The following is a 25,259-nucleotide window of genomic DNA, read 5'->3' as shown; positions in this document are numbered from 1 at the left end:
GCACATGTGAATGTCTGTTTTAATTCACTGCCTGTGAAAAAAGCTTCAGGCGCCGCTCCGAGCTGGCAGCCAGTATCAGCAGCTCCAGCCTGACAGAGTCCTTTTTTCCCTTTAATATTTGTTTCTTTGTTGTTCTTGTGAACCTTGTTTTTGTTTTTCTATTGTGGACTGTGGACTGAGCTCCCACTTAGGACTGTGGACTGAGCTTTTCTTTTGTGGACTGATCTCCCACAATGGAGCTCGGAATTTTATGGACAATCGTTTTTGTTATTGCATTTGTCACGGCATCTGTGTCCGGAGAGCGCGTGGAGATCCAACCTCGCATTCTTTACAGCAGGGATCTGTTGTTAGCCAGCAGCTGTTAGCCCTCGGCGCTTCCGCTGTTCTGCCTACCACCGAGCAAGCCAACATCCCCCACAAGGTGAGAAGGGAGAGACGCAGTACTCGGGCCGGGATCAGGCCTCGCAGCAAGGTTAGGAGGTACCGGCCAGCAATTTCATCTGTTATTATGGGGAACGTGAGATCTCTCCCCGACAAAGTGGATGAATTGGCAGCTATGACCCAACATTAGCTGCACACTGTAACCAGCATACTCCAAACACAGCACGCTCTGGCCCTTTTCATGAACTCTGGCAATTTTAATCACATCTCCCTGTCCTCCCTGACATCACATCTGATGAAGACCCTCGGGAGGTTGGTTCTAAACCATCTGCGCCCCATGGTGAGGTCTTCATTGGATCCGCTGCAGTTTGCTTACCAGCCTGGCTTTGGGGTGGAGGATGACATCATCTACCTCCTGCACTGAGCTCTGACTCACCCGGAGAAGCCTGGAAGCACTGTGAGGATCATGTTCTTTGATTTCTCCAGTGCTTTCAACACCATCCAGCCACGACTTCTGAGGGACAAGCTGGAGCTATCAGGAGTGGACCACCACATGTCCCAGTGGATACTGGACTACTTCACAGAACGCCCACAGTATGTGATGACACAGGGCTGTGTCTCTGATACACTGTCTACAGTACGGCGGCCTCACAGGGAACTGTGCTGGATCTGTTCCTCTTCACCTCCTAGACTGCAGACTTCTCCATTACCTCCCCATGCTGCCACCAACAGAAGTTCTCTGACAACTCTGCCATAATTGTCATCACCACAGGTCTGTACTGAGTCCACTGGTTTCAGGAGAACCACCTGCTGATCTACATCTATGTACATTACTTTTCTCAGTTTATATATACACCCACTTATTGGGAGTTACATGTCTACTTTTTAATGCACAAGTACGATACACAATCTGCAGTTTTGTAATTATTCTAAATATTCCTAACTATTTAAACATTTTTCAGTATCCTGCTCTGTTTGCACCCGATCTGTACTCAAATTTTAACAACTGTACTGTACTCTGCTTTGGTAACTATTGTCCATGATGTAAATATGTAACAATTGTGTTTCTGTAATGTGTCCTGTTCTGTTTGTATATATGGAGTTTTTTTGTGCTGCTGATACAAGCACATTTCCCCTTGTGGGACAATTAAATGATTATTCTAATCTATTCTATTCTAATTGATATCATATCCACCCAGAAAGCTCGAGTTCATCATTTTGCCCTACCACAATTATTTGAATTAAAAATTAAAAGAGCAGGAATGTTAAAATCAATAATGAAAGGAATTTGTTGGCTTTTTCAAAAGGTACAAATCAAATATTGTTTATAGACCTGCCCCCTTTATTATCTACAAAATTCAACATTAAGCTTTGATCAGTTCTGTTATTCTTCTTTTTTTTAAAAAACATTTTATAGCCTTCCAGTGTTCCAAAAATTACAAACAAACACAAATATAAGATTATTATGTAGAATTTTTAATATATAAATACTTAACACTGGAAAATACTAAAACTGTTAACTATAGTAGAGAACTTAACAAAATATCATTAAAAATTATAAATACTGATAGGAAAAAAATTCATACTTTTGAAGTTATAAAATACAATCCCATTTTTGAACAAAGTGAACAAAGGAACTGTACATTTTGTTTAAACTATTCGTATTGATATTTTTGAATATGTACAATATGGTTTCCCTTTATTTTAACAGTAACTTTGATTGCTGCCTCCTCCAGTTCCTTGTCAAAGGGACTCCACAGCTCACTTTGAATGTAAAGGCTCTTTCCATCCTCCAGTAACACCTCCAGCTGGTTTGGCATTTCTGCCGTGGCCACACCAATGATGAGAATGTCAGCTCTCTCCTCGACTTTTGTCTGTTGACACAGCATAGGCACACATTTAGCCCAGAAAACGTTGGGTTTCTTTATCCAACAAGAAAAAAAGAAAACCTATGGTCATCACGTGGTTTCACTAAGTCACCACGACACATACATACACACATTATGTCTTGATGCATGCTCAATCATCCAGGTAAGTAAATTCCAAAATGGTTAATTATGTTCACCTGGGGAAAAAATACCCCGCTCGCCCCTGCGGGCGGTCAATCCTTCAAGCTCGGGTCCTCTACCAGAGGCCTGGGAGCTTGAGGGTTCTGCGCAATATCTTAGCTCTTCCCAGGACTGCGCACCACTATATCCGGTTGGCTAACCAACCGGATCTATCTATCTATCTATGTAGTGTTTGTGTGTGTGTGTGCGCGCGTGTGTGTTTAAGATAATATAATATATATAATGTTATGTCAAATTTGATAACATAGTTTTAAACATTTGTTGATAAGACAAACAAAGGTTTAGCTTCTTCATACCTCAATCTTTGTAAATGCTGTACTCTGAAGATGTACGCCATAAGAGGACTGTCTCTGCTTAACGTGAGAGACGCTGATGTGGTCTCCCACGTTGAAGTTGTTAGCAGCTGCCTCCCTCCAGAGGCAGATTGTCATGGTAAAAACATCCTGAAATCACAAACATGACAGAATTAAAGATTCATTAATTAATTAAATAATAACAAGTCCAGTAACTAGAAAAAAAAGCTCACAGCCTCATATATTCTGTACCAGCAATGTCAAATTTGTCACATTAGTTTAACCATTTTCAATATAAAACTTAAATTCCACCATTACCTCCTTAAGCTGCAGATTTTAAAGGGGAACATGTTGTTTTCCCGACAGCACCTTCTTTACAGCAGAAACCTGAAAAGTAAATTGAGTGTAGTTATCTGTGATAGGTTTTTATTTCTTCAGTAATCTGTTTAGATTATGTTATGGTTGTTGTTAAGTATTCTGCACATGCCATTTATCTTATCAGAAGCAGTTTTATCTGTATCGGTCATTAGGATGTTTTTCATATACTGTGATTATGAAACAGGTTGTAGGAAATCCTTCTGTAAACAATACATTTTGTAACTTAGTTTAAGTGACAGCAACATAAATGAAAAGTTTGCCAGTTTCAGGTATACAAAATCTATTTGTTTTCCATTATGTCCAATTCAGGGTACTTTCTGACCATTTCTGTTGTATCTGCTTTTATTTTTATTATAAAGGATATATTTAGATTAAGACTTTTGTGCAAATTTATATACAGAAGTGTATAAAATAATTATTCTGTTTGTTTTTATTATCAAGTAGAGACTGTTCATTAAAATCTAGCCCTTACAACACAAATGTACGTAGGCACAATGCAAATTGGCTGCAAAAATACCAGAAATGGTCTGAGGAAAATATTTTTTAAAAATTGTGCTTAAAAATCTTAACAGAATTTAGTCTCTGCTTGACAGCAAAAACCCAAATTATTTTCACTGTAAAAAATACCGGCAATAATGGGTTATTTGGAAACCTAAATCCATGTAAATTCTGATGGAACCACAAATACTTACCTCCACCACCTCCCCTTGAACTGTCATGAGTCCCTCATTTGTGGAGCTCATCTTGAGTGCGGTGAGAGGAGCAAGAGGATGCAGAAGATCCTCTGCTTCTTTTACAAGACCTTCCCTCACACTTAGGGTCGGTGCCCTAAAAAATTGTGTTCTGGGTGTGACACTGATGTTGTAAGGGGGGCCTGTGCCCCTGAGTTCATGGCCTCTCATAATAAATGACCCCCCCCCCTGCTGGACTTTAGAGGCATATTCTTCAAATATTGTGATCTTTGTCACAGTCTGGCCATCGGTGATTGCCGCAATGGTGTTCTTCTTTGTTATCAGGGGTGTTGCTGTGGCATCTTTGAAGTCCCAGCTAATGACTTTTAGCTGGTCACAGGACTTTAAAATTTGTATGTGCAGTGGGGGTGGCCGGAAATATGGCGTGTCAGGGTGGTTGTTCAAAAGCTTTGTCAAAGCCATTCTGAAAAAAAAGCAACACAAAAAATATTAAGGGGTTAATACATTTCTGTTATAGCAAGGGTCATATAATATGGTAACACGTGTAGCTTTTGTGCAGTCTTTTTACTTTCTGATGTCAAACAAAACTCATAAATACCTTTCTGAGGTTCCTGCTTAAAAATGACAGGCCAAAAAACACAGGCTTGTCTAAAAGTATTTTTTGATATACAATGTTGGTTTTAAAATAAAGCTGACAGTTCTAAGACTTCTATGAATTAATCTAAATATTACAGCAGAGATAAGTTGGTGAAAGTAACTTAGGACTGAACTCAAACTCAATGTTTTTTCTCACCAAATTGTTATTCATTTATTTTTTGTATTTTCTAGCATATAATCTCCTTTGAAAATACTGACAATAAACAAGAAATCATCATATGAAGATTATCTGTGCAAAGATTGATGCTGCTGAAGTGAAACAGTGAAATTACAGTTCTATTCATATTTCACAATTTGGTCTGTGGCTTTGAATTTCTAAAGAGCAGAGATGATTTAACTTTATTGAAATGCCTAAAATGCCCCCCCCCCCCCCCCCCCCCACACACACACACACACACACACACACATATAAACATAATGCAGTTGCATAGTCTCTGTGGCTCTTTCTATTGGTCCCCTGTGTTAATCATTTGAGCCAATAGAACGACAGTAATGTACCCTGTTTTCACTTCAGTCTCACCCTCTGTAACTGCGCAGAAAATGGCTTTTTTGACGAGAGGCATTGTGGGAGAGGAAGTTATTCAGAATATGGTTTCCATTAGGTTTTTGTTTAACTCTTTTAGCTTAATTCCTATTGGTTATTCAGTTTTTGTATAGCTTAATTGAGAAAGTGCTAGAAAGTGTTGTTGCCAGGGCAGAGTGCCAGCCTTAAGCAAATTTAGAGACTCACAGCTCAAACTTAACATCTTAAAGTTTATAAAACTGTTATAGATCTTGAAGATTTGTCAAATTCGTTAAGATCTTAATATTTCATATAAAAAATTAGGACTGAAATTATTTTTCATTAATACATTTAGATCTTTTTTCAATTAAATACCCATGAGACAATAAGTTCATCAACTATGACACCCACTAATACATTACTGTCAATGTGAATTTATCGATAATGAATTTCTCTGCAATAGAAACGTAACATAGTTTTCCAATAGAAACGTTTTCCTATGTTACGTTTCTATTGCAGAGAAAGAAAAGCCAGATTAAATTTTGGTACTTTGACAGTCTTTATATTGACAGCAAGTTAAATGGCTAGATCTTGTGTCTTGCCCTATATTGTATTATACATATTATAAGGGTAGTAAAAAAAAACACCCTCAAAATTCAATACTTACGTTTTATGAAGTTTTTGAGAACAGTAAGAGTCGTCTGTGTCCCTCGAAGTATCTTAGAAAGATGCAGAAAGATCAAATAAGGTTCCCGCCGGTCTTTAAATTACAACTTGTGATGTAATCTGTTGTCACCCGCCCTGATTGGCTAACTACGATTGTGTTTTGTGATTGGACTACCTTGTGTTGATTTTATGTTATCACTGTTTTGTTTTGTTTTTGTTCATTAACTCGTCTAATTTTAATTATGGAATTATCATTAATTAAAATTTGAGATTTATAAAATCTGTTATAGGGCTTTGGAGTTGACGTCACGCCGCAATGCATTGTGGGAGCATGCCACCATTTTATCAGGCCACGAATCAAAACAAACACACTCGTTTGGAAGGAAGATACAAACCGTACTTAAAAGCAGCTCAAAACAAAAAGAACTTTATAGACTCAGATTGTGTCGGATGAGAAGAGACGGTACTTGCAAAAAATAGCGTGCATTGGAAATGTGGACCCGTATAAAAAAACGGCAGTGGAGCAGAAACCTCGAAGCCTGATATATTTCCGTACCTGTGGAGTCAGCGCATACACAGCGAATCAGTTTCGCAATTATAATGTCTGGAGGCGCACATCCGATTAACCAATGGTTGGTTACAAGGTTTGGCTATTTTTAGACAGCTTGAGTACTGCCAGTAAAATGCATTTGATTTCCCTCCAAACATTCAGATTAGTGCAGCATAAATTCATTCATGAGGGGAAATTACAGTGAGAACATGTTGAGGCTCTGTTAGATGGATAACATAGTGAGTTCAGTGCACTGATATGACCATTGTCCTGAAGGATTTAGTCATTCTCTATGGTTAAAGAAATTGCACTAATGAATTCATATTTATTATATGTAATTCTAATTACACGTCTTGCTTCCGTGTTTGTGTGCTGTGTAACTAAAATACATTTATTTTAGCTTTATACATTGATTAATGACCTGCAGTCTTTGATCGTCACTTAAGTTGAACTTTATGTGTTGTCTTATAAATCATACACAAAATGCCACATTGAAAAAAGGTTTTATTATCATTTTGACACTTGAATTAAATTTATTTCCAGAAATAACTTTTAAAATGTAGGGTAATTGAATATCAGTTACCTGTATTCTAGTTAGGGATGGGTATCGTTTAGGTTTTATCCGATACTGGTGCCAAATCGGTACTTTTGAAACGGTGCTGGTGCTCAAACAGTGCTCAAACCGGTGCTTAAAGAATGGAGAACACAAAATTGGTCCAAAAACCTCTCATGTTCAGCTGGTTTTTTGTAAAAAGATAACAATGTTAGCCTTTTCTGCAGCTATGGGGCATATATGGTATCACTCTTGGCTGGAAGCAGTGCTTAATCACTGGAAAAAACACAAACTTTGTCCAAACCCTCTCATGTTTAGCTGTTTTCCACTTTTTCTTTGGTCATTTTAGCCTTTTTGGCCAGGGTGAAGGGAGTATCTGCCATCAAACAAGAAGACAGCCGCATGTAGCTATGATGATGTTTGCTAGTTCACCTTACATGCATTCATGTAATAACGTGGTTAGCCTACTCAACGTAAATTACACACGAACATTAAGCTACTCACGCAGAGAAGGACGGCTGCTGCTGCCATCATCATCCTCATCATTTCTGCTACACTGGCAGGGCTAGGGGCCAGGACTCTCCTCTTCGGGGTTTTTGGGGGATATTGCTAACTCCGGGTCAGATAACAGGCAACCCACGCACAGTAGATGCGCTCGGTGTGAGGTCTCGCAGCAAGCTATCATACGGCGCATTTCTGGGCTTTTAAAAAAAAACGCTATGCGTCGCCAGGTGTTTCATCGGATTTGAGGTGTTACCTCCTTTGACAGTATCACAGTATCAGCTTAAAGCACTTGTTGCTGCTGAGTTTGCATATTTTGCTGTGAAGTACAGCCAGACTTTTGACCGCTTCGCCTTGGGCATTTTTAATCTGTAGCTCTGCTCTAAAAGAACGTACGTACCTGGGCCCGCCTACTATCCTCGGAAACATAAAATTATTGGCTAGAAGTGTATCACAGCTCAGGAAAAAAAAGCACCGAAATAAAGCACCGAAATGTGCGCTGCTTTTCGGTCTGGTTACTACCATTTATGTCAGAACCGACACCCTATCCCTAATTCTAGTGCTATTTATTAAAATTACATTTTAATAAAGCAATTATTTGGGTACTCTGTTGGACACTGAGAAAGGTCAGAGAAATTATACTCTGAGAGACTTGGTAAACTATGCATGCATGGTTGTTCAATTCAGTCCAGTGTTGCTGTTTGTCTACTTGTAAAAAGATGAATTCACAGAATTATAAATGACTCTGACTAACTCAGCTTCATTTTGAGTGCCATCATCTAGCCCTCTTTGTACCTGGTGGATGTCACAGGCCTCTGCCTCTCAATTATTGTATAGCCATTGTGTGTAAGACTGCCTCTCTATGTGCTTTAGTGCAGACAGAGCAGAGGTTCAGGACCCTGTTGTCCTTATTTCTGATCGGTGTTGGTGTGTAGCTGGCAGTGTTGTCTGGGCTTATGCTGGGCAGACATTGTGTGATTTTTGGCCCATTTTGAGCCGATTTCTGAGTGATCGGCCCGATTTTTGCCTTCATCGTGCGTCGTGCATCGTGTAGTATACGTGGGGTAACGAGAAGCGATTAACACCTCACGACCAGCTCCCGATCATCAATCGCTTGGTCCTGAGGATTTCAAACCTGTTTGAAATCCGCGACCGTCGTGAGGGTGTCATCGCAGCTTCTCACACTGCGCACGCGCAAGCACAAATGTCAGCGAAAAAGACGGCGCAGCACGGCAGTGCAGCGTGTGATCTGGACACAAGCGATGGAGGCACTTGTAGAACTTTGGAAAGCTCATCCGAGCCTTTTCAATGTGGCCTCACAAGATTATCACGACCACAACAACCGTGAAAATAGTTGGATAGACATTGCTGCTCAACCACAGCTGCCTGATCAATGTTTTTCATTAGCAATTTAGCAAAGTTGATGGCGGTGGTGTGCGTGTCTGTGTGAGTGAAAGACAAAGAGGGAGAGCGAGTGTAACCCATGGCAACTACTCCCTGTCACATGACTGATTTGAGGTCCCTCTTCTGATTGGCTCCTTCGACGTCGCGGCAACTCTGAAAACCGGCTGTGGAGGGATACTTCCAGGTTCGACTCCTGCTGTGGCTGTGAGCTTATGGCATTTAGAACGGTGTTGGAAAACAAAGCGTTTTCTCCCCTCAATTCATTTATAAACTCATTTCACCTCAGCGGTAAGTGTCCTTAGTATCTTTCAACCTTTGGTTGTCAGTAACCAGCCGATCGTTTTCGCGATTTAAAAAATGACCTTGTGCGGCTGCGTTCCCACCGCGAACAGAACTCCAGAACACTTTTATTTACTTAAGCATTTTAATGGGCTTACTTTGAAACAAAGTGCGATTGAATGATTATTGTTATGTGTTGCCTTGAATTTGGCTATGCTGTCTGTTAGACAGTTGTTTTTCTTTATTGTTGTTTTTGTATTGTTTGTAGCGAACGCTACTGGAATGTATAGATTAAGCTACGTAGCCAAGATGATTAATAATTTAACTGTTGTACATTGATTGATGATGATTTATGATTTGCATTGTTACCTAGACTTGCAGAAGAATATATTTGTTTACCGGTAAACTGAATCGAACTTGATGTGCTAATGGACATTTTTCTGACCTACAGGTCAGGTTTTTTTTCCCCCTTTGAATTTGATCTTCTTCATATTGAAGTGGTGAGCCGGTAGGACCATCCTTTGTTTTCCCCTCTTTTCCCCCACTTAGCCGTCTTTGGATTACGAACATATTTCCCCCTTGTATGAAGCTGGACCCTAAGGAGGAATACCTTAAAAGTGAACTTTAAAAAGAAAAGGACCAAAAAAAGGACTCTTAGCAAAAGGACTCTTGCACAGAAAAAAATCCCAGCATTGATTTATTATTTAATTGTGGACATTTACGTTGTGTGTTGTATTAATTATTTTGTTCCATTTCCCCTTTCCCCTATTTATTCAATATATTTTTGGTACAAGACATTGCAGTCTTTGGTCTCATCATTCACACCATCTAGGCTCCATAAAGAAGTATTTCTTCTGCGCATCAGTCAGTAAATTCATCCATTGACATAAACTAGTCCTTAAAATAACTTTGCGTTACACGAGCGACAGAATTTCTGTTATAACCTTCATTTCATGGACGCACAGTGTGAGCACTCGGGTCGCATCAGAGCATCGGGTCGTATAGTGTGAGACCCTGCATCGTGACCTACGAACTTCTAACCCCTGCGAGTCAATCGTGCAGTTTGAGCAGGAGCTGAATCGCGCGACTGACAAAATCGCACAGTGTGAGCCTTGCTCTTTCAATCAGAAATGAAGCTGCAGGTTGTCTCTTCACACCTACACCGAGACAGAGCAACAGTGGGACAAACCCAAACAGCACTGAGATTCATATTCAGGCCTGACCCTTTAATGTTCTTTTCTAACCTGCAATAAATAATATGTTATATGCTTGTTTGATAAGTATTTTAAAAAAAAAATTGTTATTGCTTTTTTTCAGGGGTTGGAACCAGGGCCAGCTATTAAAATGGTCACCACCAGACCAAGGCTCAATTGAGTCATGGAAGGAGGAATCAGGTGAGATAGTAAGCTGCTGTTATATACAATATTAGTGTACAACAGTCAGGTAACATTTTCCAAGCACAATAGAAAGTGCAATGTTTAAATATAATTATATATACATCCTATAGTAGGGCTGCACGATTAATCGTTAGAAAATCGCGATCTCGATTCATACTTATGTGCGATCTCATTTCCAAATGACAACGATAAAAAAAAAAAAAAGACGACGACGATTGTACCGCATTTTGATCCGGGACGTACTCTGCATGAAAAAAAGCGCTCACTCTTCCTGCTCAACAAATGACAAGGCCAAGCCTTACACCATGTGATACAGAAGCTGTGCCGTGTGATGCTAATATTAGCAGGGAAAAAACAACGGAGAGCACGTCAGGGATGACGAGAAAGTGACAGGAGAAAATCCATCCCGGTCAACCACCCAAACATCAATAACGGGAACCTTATACAGCGCTTCCCTATACCCGTCGAACTCCCGCAGGCACAAAGAAATTACGGAGGCCATCACTTATCACCTGACCAAAGATATGGCTCCCATCAACACTGTGCAAAACGAGCGATTTAGGAAAATGATCAACACCCTAGACAAACGCTACACAGTGCCGTCCCGCAACTATTTTTCTATTGTTGCACTACCTGCTCTATACACGCAGTGTCGAGCAACGGTGGAGACGGAATTTCAAGCAGTACAACATTTTGCGGCAACCACAAAACGTGAGACTTTTGTTGTTTTTTTGTTTATTTATTGTTTTTATGTTCAGTCTCAACTGTTATGAAGTTGATGTGCAAGAAATATTTATACTGGAAAAGAAAATCGTGATTCTCATTTTATGCAAAATCGTGCAGCCCTATCCTATAGCAGCTATTCACAAAAGTAAAGACAAACAAACATAAACAGTAAAACTTGTAAACAGACCATAAACTGTCAGATGTTGACAATCCAGTTAAAAGTGATTTAAGTGATGAATAAAGTGCTCTAACTTTTAAGTGCTCGGGTGCAAAACTATTGTGTGCGGGGTAGTTTTTAAGTGTATATATTGTTGTTGTTAAGATAAGATAAGATAAGATAAGATAAGATAGAACTTTATTAATCCCTCGGGTGGGTTCCTCTGGGAAATTCGACTTCCAAAAAAAGCACAGCAACGACCGAAGTTACAGTTACAGAACTGTTATATATATATATACACACACACACACACACACACACATATATAAATACAGAGACAAATATAAATAAAATATACAAAGGGGATAAATAGAATAAATAGGAATAAAAAATAAAAATACAAGTGAATTGCACATTTCAAGTATTGAGTCTATTGCACTGTTGACTATTTACAAAAAGTATTGCACAAGGTATTGTACAGTGAGGTGTTATTATTATTATTATTATTATTATTATTATTGTCATTATTGCACAGATGACTTTCACAGTGCCTCATTTTACCCTCATATTATTATGTGAGGCATTTAACAGAAATAAACTGTACAACGACTTGGCTGGTGACCCACTTTACATCTCCTTGCTAAACACTGGAAAATCATGCAAAGACATTGATGTAACAAATTGACCTCTTACCGCAACCATGGCCTTCAGTGACAAGAAGACCAGTCTTAAGACAGCATTGGTGAGCGTGTTCTCTAACCAGGAGCCCAGATTACCCACAAAATCTGTAAACATTTACCAAGATCCTCCTCTTTACCTGCCACTGCCACTCTACACTGGGAGTACAGGCTGGATCCCACACAGAGTGTGCATGTCTACAGTGAGGATGAAAGCACAGAGGACATGGTACATAAGATTGAGACAGCAAAAGGAGAACAGACAGCTGACCAGGAATGGCATCAGCTCCACAGGCCAAGATTACATCTTCATGTTTAAGAGGTTTGTTATATGAGGGGTGAAACTGTGCAGAGAGAATCCTCAAAGGAACGAGACAGACTGCAGACGTGAGCACAGGGACAGACATGGAGTTTAACGCAGCTGGAGAAAACTGCAAATTGAAAAACTTTAACTATAGGCCTCATGGCCTTGTTGTCCACCCTGACGCTCCCTGGCTTGGTTCCTCACCAGATGGGTTGATCTTTGATCCTTCTGCACAGCCACCGTTTGGACTGCTTGAGATAAAGTGTCTTTATGTGAGGAATTATGTTCACTTCAGACACCTTCAATTAACAATGGCACCCTGTCTCTCTGTAAAACTTGTAACGACTATGTTGACACAAAGTTAACAGCAGCATCAGAGAGAGCGTGGACTGGTGTTACTTTCATGTTCACACGCTGATGCACTTCTCTCTTAAAAATAATTTGATTTCTATTGTGTGGTCTTAAAAGAGTACAGGTGATTTAAAGATGCCAAGTTAAATGTTCAGTATGTTGGTCACACCACACACATGTACTCTCCAGTTTCTTCTTCTCATCTAATGCAATCTTAATGGTAAATCAACAGGGTGCTTGGTTGCATAATTAGCTGTGCATATGTTGAAATAAATGTAGGTTTTCTTTATTCTTGGCAGGAAAAACACATATCCAAGTGTAAATCAGTGCAATTCATAAATGTGATTATGTAAACATTACTAAAATAGCCAAAGCATAGTTCCAATATTTACATTTGAGGGGCTACAATCACTAAAATCTGAATTTCATAAAACCATTTTTTACATTTACTTGTTAAAAATTGTTGTTTGTTATCAATAATTAGAGCTCTAATCATTTACATCATATATAATCTACCTGAAACAATATAAAACTATTTACTATAAAAAATAGTGCAGTTACAAGCACTGGTCTGAGCGGTGCAGCTTTTTAAAACATTTTGTTGAATTCAATCAGTGGAATAAATACAAGACTACAGCTGCTGCAGAGGTCTCGTAGCTTTAGTATACGAGGTGCCCTATCTACCAGATGAGCAATCTAAATGCCAAGTGAACTGTGCAACTTCACTGACAGTGAAATCTTTAGCCAAAGTTTTAACCAGGGGTTTGTTTTGATAATACTTAGGAAGCAGACGTGTGCACTGCCAGCACCGTTCAGAGGGATAATGGTGTCAAATATTTTGATCGCCTTGATGCTTCTAATTGCTCTCTCCACATGTATCATTAGACGTGAAATCTTCTAAGTGAATAGTGTGTGGTAATAAATCGTATCATTCAATTCAGGGTAGTGTCGGATTTGTACTGATGAAAACATTTTATCCCAGTATTCAGACATGGGTGTCAGAACACTGAAAATACACTTGGAATCATGGTTCCAATCATTTCAGGAGAAATGCATATCCCAATTGCATTGAGTAAGGTGCACCAATTTCATGATGATTTTTTTTTAAGAAAATAAATGTGTTGACATGGTTTTTCTGCCAATTTTTCACAAGTAGTTTTGAGGTAACTTCATCTTGTTCTGTTTATTTATTTATTTTTTTTCAGTTTTGTGTCATAACTGTCATAAATGTTCACTGAGATATGACATTTTTAACTAGATATATTTTTTGCTATGATATAGTATTTGTGCTTATTTGATTATTATATTTCTGCTGAGTCACACTGTTTTCCAAAGTTGTTACTTTTCTGCTAAATTATAGTATTTCTGCTACAATGTTATAGTATTCTATACCAAGTTATACTGTTAAACCATTTCTTCCAAATTGTTATGTTTGTGCTAAATATTAACATTTCAGCTGTATTACAATACTTCTGCTATTTTATACTATTTTTTAGTAAGTTACAATATTTCAGCGGAGTTGCATTTCAGCTAAGTTTTTAAATTTTGCTAAGTTGTTATGCTTCTGCAAATTGATTAAAAGTTCAACTACTTTTCAAATACTTATTTCAGCTTCTTCAGCTGTTTTCAGCAGACAGCTTCAGCTTTACAGCATCCACACTGCATTTTCGCAGGAAATGCAAATTTTTCTAGTTTTATCTGAGCTGAGAACTAAATTAGATATAAAGTCTGAGAAATTAGACAGAAACTCTGTGTAAGGCCCAGGTGGACGATAGATGATAACAAGTAAGACTGGTTTCTGAGTTTCGCAGCTGGGGTGGACGAGGCTAAGCATCAGGCTTTCAAATGAATTTAAAGTCTGTCTTGGTCTTTCATTAATTAATAGGCTGGTGTGAAAAATTGCTGCCACACCGCCCCCTCGGCCTGTGCTTCGAGATTTCTGGTAGTTAGAAAGTGTTGATTCATTTAAACTAACATAATCATCCTGCTGCAACAAGGTTTCTGTAAGGCAGAGTAAATCAATTTGTTGATCAATTATTAAGTCATGTACTATCAGAGACTTGGAGGAGAGAGACCTAATATATAATCATCCACATTTCACTGTTTTAGAATCAAAACTAGATAATTGTAGCACTAAAAATCAACATAGACCTGCACTACACTTATTTTTTAATTCTACCAAAGTACAATATTTAGATTCAGAAAAGTTTATATAATTATTTAGCCTTGTTGTGCAAACAAGCCTGCATAACTTAATGAATATAAAATTTTAAAAGTAACAAATGGTATCTAAAAAGTTATAATAGGCACTGGATACATGTTCTGATGAGTTTTGGCAAACAACCATTTGACTAACATGTGTGTCTCACCTGCTCTTGTTCCATCTCTGTTCTGTCCTCATTCTCCATCTCCCTCTCTGTTCCTCTCTCTCCCTCTCTGTTCCTCTCTCTCGCTCTTTACAATTGAAACCAGACGTTTACATACTCTTCAGATAAAAACACAAAAACTTTTTTAAATTGTACACTGTTAGACTTTTCATCACCATTTTACGGTAACATACTGGCGTCACTGTTGCCAGCGTCATACCGTGACGCCGTGTTACCGTTCTGCAGGATGATACCGTTTTTTTGCTGGTGTGGTATAATGCTCTTGGACAAATTATGGTAATGCACCGTAGCCTTTTTTATGGTATCTCACTGGCGTCACTGACGCCAGTGAGATACCGTTATGTCGTAAATTACGTCAACAAAGTAACAGCATACTGTGATTAAGAAATTGGTATACTACCGTTTATTCACGGTATGTCACTGTAAGCCCGCTGCAAGGTAATAAACTGCAATATATTTACCAGTAACTTACCGTTATCACGCATCATCAGTACCAAAAATATTCATCTCTGCTAGAGCAGCGGTCTCCAACCTTTTTTGCGCCACGGACCGGTTTATGCCCGACAATATTTTCACGGACCGGCCTTTAAGGTGTCGCGGATAAATACAACAAAATAAAACTAGTACCGGTACCGGAAAAAAGAAGATTTATTCATAACACACGTGAAAAGACCCAGGAAAACCGAGTAAAGGATAAAAACGATAACAAAATAACGCTGAAAACCGATAAAAACCCTGAAAACTATACATTTCACACCTGAGCCTCAACTCTCGCAGCCCGGTACCAAACGACTCACCGGTCCGAGGCCCAGGGGTTGGGGACCGCTGTGCTAGAGCTGTGCAACAGGCGGTCATTTACTATTTAACAGGTCGTAATTTACCGTAATTTAAAGAAACAGTAACATACTGTAAGAGACTGGAGGGTTCCAAAAAAAATTGTATTGTATTAAAAAAAAAAAGAACCATATATTTATTTATATATATTTTTATATAAAAACATATATATATACCCACTATCGATTGATTGAGATAGGTAGATAGATACACACACACAAAATATAATTCATGTGCTTCACACCACTTTTTATTTCTGTTCTGATTTTCCTCTGCAGAAATACACATTTCCAAAATCAAAAACCGAAAAGAACTGAAAACATATTTTCATTGAGGAAGCACTTGTTTTTACTAAACCATGTAATCCATTATTTTCCAGATGGGTGTACAAACAATAACGATATTATGTCATATCCATATCATGGCAGACAACATATAAATATAATATGAATATAATATCAAGCCCCACACGTCTGCCTTTATATACACTTTGTCCAAAATACTGGCTCACACCACCAAATCAATGCACAAAACAGGTTCCACAAGGACATGAATGAGCGTGTGTGGTGTGAAGGAACTTGACTGACCTGCACTGAACCCTGATCTTGCCTTGTGGACTGAGTACATTGATTTGTAGGGTGAGCCAATACATGTGACAATTAAAGTGTAATTAGCTGAAATAATTTTTAACAAACGGGTAAAAGAAGGAAAAAAAATCAAAACTGTTGCACTCAAAAAAACCTATTGGACAGAGACAGCGTCTTGCAAGATGGCGAGAGAGCTTGTCTTCATTGTTGCTCGTCTTGTGTAAATGTCCAGAAAGCATGGGCCATGGATCATCTGTGGAGACACAGGTGACAACACATTGGTCACTTAAATTATACAAGAAATTCACTAAAAATGGCAAAAACAGTTACCTAATTTGAAGTTTTCCACTCAAATTCAGTAAGGTGCTGGAGGAAAGTTGTGACATGAGGGTTAATGTGAACAACCTTTCGCTTCACAGTGGTCCCAGTCTTCCTGCTTGTCCCAACCTTGGAGGTACATTTTGTTCCCTCTTCAGGGTTTATCCTTACAAAAAACCTTAAAACATGCCATAATAAATAGTAGCATGCAGTAACATTGAGTTGTGATTTGAAATAATGAGTTACTTAGGGATAATTTATTCATCATCTATCACTATTAGCTAACTGTTCAAAAATACCTCTGAATTAGTTCCAACGTTGCACACGCTGACTCCTGGTATTCCAGGTTCAATACCAAAGAAGACTGACATTACATCAGCACAGGTGTTCTCTCTGTCCAGCTCAACAATTACACGCCCTTCTGCACTCACCATCCAGCAGGTGGCGGTCATTGAACTTTGTCCTTAAATGTATAGGGGCAACATGTTGTCATTATGCAACATAAAATAATTTCAGTACTTCACTTCTTCACACTGTTTAGATAGTCATAAAGCAAATACCTACGTACAGTTAATTATTAATGGCCTTATGTACATAAGTCTGTTTTAACATATTATAATTGTACATAATTGGGAATTATTCTGCCGATTAAACACACCTAACAAAGAGTCAGCCCAGTTAAATTACCGGAGATGAATCAACTGTATGGTTATTTTGGAGTTTATAGTTTGTGCTGCTGTTAGACTTTACAGTATTGACTTCAGTATTTTGCTGTTGGTGTAGCTAGACTGCTATGTTGATCAGTAATATGTAATGTGAAATTTGATATTGTTACTTTGCTTGATTCACTGAGACACATGTCCAACAACCTTGGTTTATAAAGGAAATTACAGAAATTTGAGCTAACAAAACAGAGACTGGATACCTGTGTCCACGAAAAGCTCCTGTGCCAAACAGAAATTTTAATATGGTCTAATCAGCTCCATTTCATGAATGACTTCTTACCAAGCATAATCAGCCTTGGGGTGCTTGGTAGGTTGCTCTCTGCTTCAAGGAACATCCTGGTAGATGTTTCCTGCCAGAAAAAGGACCAAGACATTTTATGTAACAAAAACAAACAAAAAAAAAAAAAAAAAAAAAAAAAAAAAAAAAAAAAACAAAACAGCAAGCAAAAGCATCAAACATAGAGCTGTGTGAAAAAAGCTTACATCTGCCAAGACAAAGAGGGAGTCTTCATCTTCCTTGTAATACTTCATCATGAGAAGTATGGCTGCTGTGCCAACCTTGTTGTTGGTCAAAACTCCCTCACTTTCTATCTGCTGGATGAGTGTCCTTATACCAAGGTTCCATTTGAGCTTCTGGCTGGAGAAATAGTTAATAATCCTTCTGCCTTTGGTTACGAGGGCCTGACCTAAGCGCTCACTGATATCGATGCCTGTGAGTTTGTAAAAGTGGTTCGAAAGACCTTTCCGAGTAAACAAGAATGGCCACTGCTCCTGAATTTCAGCTACTGAAGGTGAGGGACAACTGTTCATAAGCTGCCGCTGAGAAACATATGTGAGGCACATGAAGTCATCCACATCAGGTCTCTCCACAGCTCCAGGTCCTTGTGAATTGAAAATTGTTAACAAGATGTGTTTCTTTTCCTCTAAAGAAGTTGGCGTTTCCCCCTCAGGAAGTTCAACTGGCTGCCAATTTATACAACCATAGCTATCAACAAGGCATCTAACTTTTTTAGGTGGGGTTGCACTACTGTTGGGACTGCAGTCTTCCTCATTCCTGGTTCTCTTTGTTTGACGAAGACGATTTGATGCTTCTTAGTAGTGAATAATGTCCACAACCCAGTCTTTCTCCCTTTTCAGTAAGATCTGCAGATGTTTGAGGGTATCTGTTTACAATGATTTTAGCAACTTCTTCACATGATGCACGTTTAGGGTTTCTGCAGTGAACTTGCATGGCCGCCACAACAATTCTGACCATACTTCTCCTGTCCTCTGGATGAGCTCTGTCTCCTCTTGTGATTGCATGCGACAGTCGGAGTGGAAATCTTTCCCAAGGAATCTGGAAGTGTGAGACCCAAGAGCTGGAGTAATGGTTGTACATAGTGGTGGACGTGGAGGAGGAGGGGTGAGGTGGATGGCTTGATGTTATAACTGATGCAGCAGGGCAAGGCTCCAGAGTAATGGTGTCATTCAGGTTCTCTGGTCTGTTGCCATCTAAAAAAATAAATAAATAAAGATCATTGGAAAAGCTACCTTAAAAAGCTACTATGTCAACAAATATGTCCTCACTAAAAGATGAACCCTTCAATTAGGATTGAGTAGTAACGGCAAGGCAGTTTTGGGGACCTTGTCTGAAGATGAAAAGAAGCAATCCCAGGACTGCAAAAGAACTACAAACTCAAGGTCTTGCATTGAAAAGACCTTGAGTCAATATATTTTACAGCATGTCACAATTTCAAATCCTTAGTTGCACCACTACCAATGAAAGGTTAATGGTGTTAGATTTAGTGTCTACTTTTGTTTATGTTTTCCGTGTTAATTATCTACCGGACAATGTGAGCCCCAAAACGCTCTTCAATATTATACTGTCAAAGTACATGTGTAGTATGGTGAAGAGGAAAAAAAAAAGCTAATCAAGCTAATCAGTGACATATGAGTCTATGAGTGACCTTCAAATCATAGACTCAAGTCTATGATTTATACAGAACCTACACAAACCTCCTTTAAATGCAAGAAGTAGTTTACGTATTTGAATTGGTGTGAGAAAGGGTTTGAGATCTTCTGCCTCCACAAACAAAAGATCACTTTTTTGTTGTACACCAATAACGTCCGTCAGATGTTCTACAATGCAGATTATTTTCTCTCTGTCTAGTGCCGGCAGGAGCCTTGTGAGTTCCTCTTCAATTTCCATCCCTGAAAAGAATTAAGAGGAAACTGAATGGTGTAGGGCGAAAACAAAAAGGCCTGGCATGTTATAAAGTGGTAGTGGGTAATAATCCATCAGACTGTCAGCATTTACACACACACACTTCTTTCTGTAGGGCAACGCAAGCAGTGAAGTCCAAGGTCAATGAGAAGTACTGAGTGATGCAACTCGAGCACAAAGTACAATCCAGAATCATTAACAAGTATAACAGCTATCTTCCCAAAAAACCAAGCCATCGTCAGTGTCATCTACAATGGAAACATAGCCTTTCACATACTTGGTACCTTTGTGGACAACTGCTGACACATCCAAAGTGGTCTGATTAGTGCAGCCGGCTTTTGCCACAGCTTCTTGAATGACAGCGTTGTAAAGATGATGATTGTAATCACTTGCTTCTCCAATGATTTGAACTGTAGGTGGAAACAATTGGCCCACTGAGAGGTAGGACTGCAGTAACTGATGCCGTTCTGTCAGAGTCTTGCATAAGTTGACGAAGTTGTATTTCAAAGCATGTACAAGAACAGTGCACGAGTGGTTGCTCTCCAACCTAAGGGTCCACAAACGAATGAGTGGTCCAAAGTGAAGGATAAGCTCTGCATAATGTAACAAATAGTGATGTTTAGCTTTTAAAGCTTTGTCAGGAAACCTACTGTGTCTCAGATGTATATAGTCCTCTATCAGTATCTTTAGGTAGGCAATGTCATTGTGACTTATTTTGGGGGCACATACAATATCAACAATGTCTTTAAGTTTAAGGCATAACTGCCAAACCTCACTATCCACAGGATGTTTTATCTTTTCACCAATGTACAGAGGCAGAAGTCGTAGAAGACACCAGTTCTGTGCTGCTGAACCCCCCCGCCTCTGCCCTGTTTTCACCTCACATGGCTTACTTAAAGCATCACTTCCTACGTGTTTGAACTGTACAATTGCTCTGTTTAACTGGTTGTATGTGAAATGCCCTTCCACTTGCACAAGGGTATCAATATATAGCGACAAGTCACTGGAAACCACTCCTTCAAATAAATCATGGCCCAAACATGGAGGTAACCCAGAGCACACATGGAAATACTTCAGTGAATTAAACACAGAGTCAAATTTAATGCCATTCACAACCGAGTGGTCACTTGTAGAGAGGACCTCAACACTGTCTTTATAGTTATCAGCTGTTCTTTTTTGTCCAAGTGATAGTGGATCATTGATAAAGCTTTCCCTGTCAATTAAGCAGTATCTGCAAAAATGTTTGCTGCAGCTGAAATTCTCAGTGAAACCACCTATGCAGTGGGAGCCCAGATTGTCTCCTAAGATGGCTATCAAAGCTGCCTTCATTATGGTTCCAACCTCTACCAGAACACCTGTCTCTTACACATCTTTAAGGTTTGCAATAAGACTGGAAAAAACTTTGTTATGGCCAAAAGGTTTGAAGTCAGTGTTCCTGCAAAGCAGAACAAGTTGCATTGCATCAACAGAGGACCGGTTGTGTGGCAAGATCTCACCTAGAGTCATGTACACTGCCAGGATTTTATGTTTCTTTTTGCCAGACCCTAATGGATTAACCACTTCAAATGCATCTTGGTAGAGAATGAGTGAAAGAGATGATGGATAGTGCTGTAAAAGTGCATTATCCTTGACATTTTGATCATCTGAGACATCCTCTAAAACCATGTCTGGTGATCGGCGTAGTTTTGACTGTTTGTACTGTTCCCGTATTGTGGGTTGTCTCAAGAGAGACTTCAGTGTTTCTTTAATTGGCACATACTGAAAATAACGCTGTTTGCCTGTACTGTCAGATCCTAAAAAAAATTGAGTGGGTTCCACATAACTGAAATTTTCTTTGAAAAATGTCTTCCTTGTTTTGTCAGATCTCAACACACCTTTATTGTACAGTGTTAAGAGATCATTCTGTGAAAGTTCTTGAATGATGTTATCCACTTCTGCCTGTGGAATATTAAATGCAGACAGTTTGTCAGACAGTTTTGCCACAACATCGTGCATTGCACAGCTGTGAAGATCCTGAAATTCCTCTATGATGCACTGTATAGTGCTGGTTGGCAAGAGCATTTTAGCCTGCATTTTTAAATAAAATAAAGCCAATCGATCTAGAAATAAATCTTCATCAGTAGTATTGTGTTGTGAATCCCTGTCTTCTAATAGATTAACTGTGTCCTGTCCTTGTATTATGGCAATTTCACCAATTTCTTGTTGCCTTGACTGCTGAACTGTCTGCTTATGTTTTCGAGAAATATGGCTGGAAAATGATGTTCGGACACTGAAGTATTTAGAGCAACCTTCAAATGGACATAATACTTTTTTCCCCATCTTTGATGTGAAATCTGAGATGGGCACAAAGAGTTGTGAAGTTTTGTGCAGCATACCCACATCCAGGAACTTGACAGCTGAGGTCACCAGTGAACTTACAGGACTCCTCCTCAGTGGCCTCCCTTCTGGTTCTGTGATTCCTATGCATATGTGAACGAAAGGCAGGAAATGTTCTGAAAGTGGCAGGGCAGTTCTCAGTTCCACAGGAAAACCTATAGTTAGCTACATGTTTGTGGCTTTTAACATGCAAACTGAACAATATAAATTTCCGTGCACGGAAGCCACAAAATTTACAAAGAAACATAGTTGCAAAAACTTCAATGACAAATTACCTATCCAAAAAACATATGCAATGCAAAAAAAAAAACAACCCAAAACAAAATAAGAGTATTGTCAATAGGGACCAATTCCCAGTTTTGACATGATCAAAATGATTCACAAAAGGCTTCAATGAACACAAAATGTGTGCCGACAAAAAGCACAGTAAAGACAAGTGAGCAGTCCACAAAAATGAAAAAATATTTGAGCTCGACGCTTGAATGAGTTTAGCCTGACTTAGTCAGCACCCCGCACTGTACAGGTAGTACAAGTACACCTGAAAACACCGACCATTTACCACCTTTAAGCATGGTAAATGGGCGTAACCTCGTTAGTTCGCCCATTTACCTGGTGCAAGCATCCATGTTTCTATCATCTATTGACATTTTGTCTTAGCATTTGATTGGAAAATAACCTGGCACGGTAGCTGAAAAATCAAACCAAACAGTAATGAGAACACATTTCTGACTTCTCTCGAATAAGTGAAAAAACACTTACCTTCAGACCGATTCTGTCACGAGCTGAAAGCAGGGACTCAAGCGCAGAGCAGGTTGATGTCTCAGAACACGATTTATTTACACACCCGTGCAATAATATATACAGTGACGGGAAATTCAGGGTTCCAGGGGATTAGGGGAAGGCTCTCTCTCTCTCACGCTCGCTCACGTCCTCACACACGTTCGTACCGCGGGGAGGTCACAGGTCCGGGAAGATAAGCTGGAACAGGGAAAGGGAGACATCAATCACAAATCACGAAGGCATAAAGGTGTAAGACCACGGGAGCTGGAAAGGTAGACTAACGTCAGTAGCGCAATCATCCCGCGATGAGAGGATCTGTGACCCAGCCTCAAATAGAAGACGGATAATCAGCTGATCGCCAACAGCTGTGAGAGCCAAGGGCGGGAGCCAGCTGTGAGCTCTGCCCAGGCAGAGAGATAGGGGGAGAAAGAGAGAAAAAACACAAGTGTAGCCTTGTGAGGCCGGCTGGGCAGGCACGGGGACCATGACAGTTTCGCTGATTCCAATTCAACTTCAGTGTTTCCCATGTCAGTCAGTCTTAGGGAAAAAGTGTTAAGTTTAGATGTTTCATTTACTTTGAGATACTCCCGCATTAATTGGATGAGAAATTTGGAGTCTAGCAGAGTTAGAACGAATAGCATACGATCTTCAGATATAATCCAACCAACTGTGCATTTGACCTGATTGAACTCCATCCAGTTACCTCTGACTGCTTCTAAGTTGCACATCTTAACGGTCCGTAAATTGTCTCTGTTGTTCTTCCACCATCTCATCATCTCTATGTGCTGCAGCAAACTGGGACTGTGGCACAGAATAGTTGATGGTCATGTTGTTCTCCTGCTTTGCAGCTTTGTTTGAGTCTGAATCGCGTCTTAAACACGCACAACTAAGAAAAGCAGATCAATATTTTCTTCTTGTTGTTATTTAATGGTGGTTGGCAACCAGCGAAAGGAGCATTAACCGCCTCGATCAATATCTTCTATCCGCCATTGTTGTTTTGAAAGTGTGCGCCATACGTCACGTTGTACGACAGGTAAAGGTGTGGTGTCGACTATGGCTCTCCCATTGAGATGTGTAACAAGTGCTACACACACCTGTCGCATAAAACGCTTTAAAAATGTAACATTCGCTTTAAAAACACAACCCAACGCGCTAAACATGAACAAACAAAAACACCCGTGTTACATTATCATGTATATCCAGGACATCTCTTCTGAACCGAGACGAAGTGGTGCTACAAGGGAATTATTTCTATAGGAGACTGCATTTAATAGCAGTCTGTCCTGCCACAAAATGCACCGCTAAAAATACAGTTTCTGCTTGTCCCAGAATTTATTAAATTTGAGAGTGAAGTTGTAGGACTGATGCTGGTTAGTGGTGTAGGTTTCATGGATGTGACACCTGAACTTGTGTAAAATGACCACCAGAGCATATTCCGGGATTTCTGGTTAGTTCACTGGAGTTAAGCAGAGGTGTCTTAAAAGTACCACCTTATAAAAAATAAAATGAAGTTCCAGTATAAAAAAGAATAAGAAGAGAAAAAGCTACACCCTGCTAAATGCAGTAACTTTTAAACATTACTCTAAATGTAACATATAGAAAGGAAATCAGTCTAAGTATACTTTACCTGGTAAGTATACTACAAATGCTTCTTGGGACTACATTGGCCCCCGTTTTAGTATATAGAAGTATACTTGAAATTAACTTTTAGATGTACTTTTTGTTCACTATAACTGTACTAGCATAATGTCCTTTCCAGTCTATAAGATTAATGTTAGGTTTGTAGCTTGAACCCATCCGCTGGAACGTTGAAGACAATATAATTACACTGCTAAGCAAGACACAAATAGGCAAAGTTCTTCATGGTACTCGTGCACGGGAGAGAACCAGACAAACGCCGTTCCTTCGCTTGACCCCAGTAGCTCTCGTCCGTTCTCCCGTATCACTGTCCTTTTATTGAGGTTACATGAATATGCATAAGTTCATTAACATATGACGTCTACATACACAAAGAGTACCTTGCCTGTGTATGTGTGTGTGTGTGTGTGTGTGTGTGTGTGTGTGTGTGTGTGTGTGTGTGTGTGTGTGTGTGTGTGTGGACTGCTGATCAAAGGGTCAAACATCCTTGGTCAGGAAGAGGGTAGCCTCCCCCTCACCCTAGATGGTTCATCCTAGATAACACGGTGAGGAAGTCCTGCAGTTCATCTAAACAAAGAGCACTTAGACTAGAACAGACGCAACTACGTTAATCCTACCATAAAACAATAAGACACGGTATGACCTCTCATGCTCCCAAAGTGCTGTCTAATACACACAAAGTTTGTAGACTATCAAGGATCAAAACCTCTACCAATCTACAACTAATTACAAAACTCTAAGCATATATAAGTAAATATTTCTAAGCATAAATAACAATCAACAATACAAATCTAACATTTCCCCCCTTTTTGACCTTTATGCTTGAAAAGTTCCCAGGTATGAATACCTCATGTCTGACAGCTTTAAGGCAAAC

At 39.4% G+C, this 25,259-nt stretch overlaps 2 long non-coding RNA genes and 1 pseudogene across 2 annotated transcripts; all 3 read right to left on the bottom strand.

Annotated features, from left to right (window-relative positions):
* Positions 1-16,462: 16,462 nt before the first annotated feature.
* On the bottom strand, positions 16,463-18,766 carry LOC113012046 (uncharacterized; annotated as a pseudogene).
* Positions 18,767-18,798: 32 nt separating this feature from the next.
* LOC113012387 (uncharacterized) lies at positions 18,799-22,043 on the bottom strand. The gene is made up of 3 exons (XR_003270692.1): positions 21,967-22,043; positions 19,384-19,578; positions 18,799-18,879 (listed from the first exon to the last, which is right to left on the bottom strand). It is a non-coding gene; the product is annotated as an uncharacterized LOC113012387 (long non-coding RNA).
* A 736-nt stretch (positions 22,044-22,779) lies between these two features.
* LOC113012457 (uncharacterized) lies at positions 22,780-23,236 on the bottom strand. Its single transcript, XR_003270699.1, has 2 exons — positions 23,030-23,236; positions 22,780-22,945 (listed from the first exon to the last, which is right to left on the bottom strand). It is a non-coding gene; the product is annotated as an uncharacterized LOC113012457 (long non-coding RNA).
* Positions 23,237-25,259: the final 2,023 nt, after the last annotated feature.

The sequence above is a fragment of the Astatotilapia calliptera genome, chromosome 19 (assembly GCF_900246225.1).
Source record: "Astatotilapia calliptera chromosome 19, fAstCal1.2, whole genome shotgun sequence".
NCBI classification, from domain to species: Eukaryota; Metazoa; Chordata; class Actinopteri; order Cichliformes; family Cichlidae; genus Astatotilapia; species Astatotilapia calliptera.
The sequence above is the reverse complement of the archived record's forward strand: the minus strand, read 5'-3'. Positions and strand labels throughout refer to the sequence as shown.